Source organism: Tupaia chinensis, unplaced genomic scaffold (genome assembly GCF_000334495.1).
Source record: "Tupaia chinensis unplaced genomic scaffold, TupChi_1.0 Scaffold000239_1, whole genome shotgun sequence".
In the NCBI taxonomy this organism is placed as follows: domain Eukaryota; kingdom Metazoa; phylum Chordata; class Mammalia; order Scandentia; family Tupaiidae; genus Tupaia; species Tupaia belangeri.
Window position 1 is genome coordinate 928796 of NW_006159717.1, and position 1005 is coordinate 929800.

General features: G+C 42.2%; 1 protein-coding gene across 4 annotated transcripts in view; it reads right to left on the minus strand.

Annotated features, from left to right (window-relative positions):
- The window catches only part of ZMYM4 (zinc finger MYM-type containing 4), a 100346-nt gene that overhangs the window by 17082 nt on the left and 82259 nt on the right, over positions 1-1005 (minus strand). The window lies entirely within an intron of this gene.

Sequence of the window (1005 nt, forward strand, 5' to 3'; positions counted from 1 at the left end):
CGAACCGCAGTCGACTACGTGGGAGTCCAGCGACATAGCCATTACGCTAACTGCTGGTCCCAAATAAAAAATTTAAATAAATAATTATTAAAGAAATAAAGAAGACAGGCTACCTCTTCCTCACTGTACACAGGCAACCAGATCCCACATAGCTAACTATGGTTATCCTTAAGACTTGGAATAAAAATATACCAGGTACATGTACAGGTACATTCAAAATCTTGATGGGATGGAGAAAAAGGAAATAGAATTACGGCATGACCATGTCCCACTGGGGTGCTTTCTCTCTTTCTTATCTGTAATAAGCATACATGCCCTCTGGCAATTAAATAAAAATACATAGCTAGGAGAAGGCAAAAAATGAACATACTCATCCATTCCTGCCTGATCACATTCCACAGACTGTATTAGTATCTTATATAAAATAGTTAACAAAAAGCAAAATATAAATTGAAAACAAAGTTTAGAATAGGACACAAAAACCAGAGAAAAATGAACACTGATGGGAGTCTTATAATTATATGAGTCTTTTTTTTTTTTTTGGGGGGGGGAGAGGTTTTCGCTATAGGGCACGTGCGCTCGCCAGACAGACAGAGAGAGACATAGAGACAGAAAGCGAGAAATCCCCCCCCAGGGGGGATGGTCACGCCGCAATCCCTTCTCCTCCATTCTCCTCTCGGGATCTTGGGCACGCACGCACACGCGCCCGGCGTGAGATATAAGCCACCGGGTCCAAGACGCGAACCGCGGTCGACTACGTGGGAGTCCAGCGACATAGCCATTACGCTAACTGCTGGTTCCCATGAGTCTTATAATTATATGCTATTGCTTTATTTGAACCAATTCCTACTTTACCGGTAGCTGAAATGAAACCCACAAATATTGTCAGCTATATATATCTCACTGTTAGGAAATAATTCTACAGAAAAAGATTTTTCCAGGTATTTTTCTCAAAACAAAAACCACCTCTCCCCCCACACACACCTCCCCCCCACACCAAACACA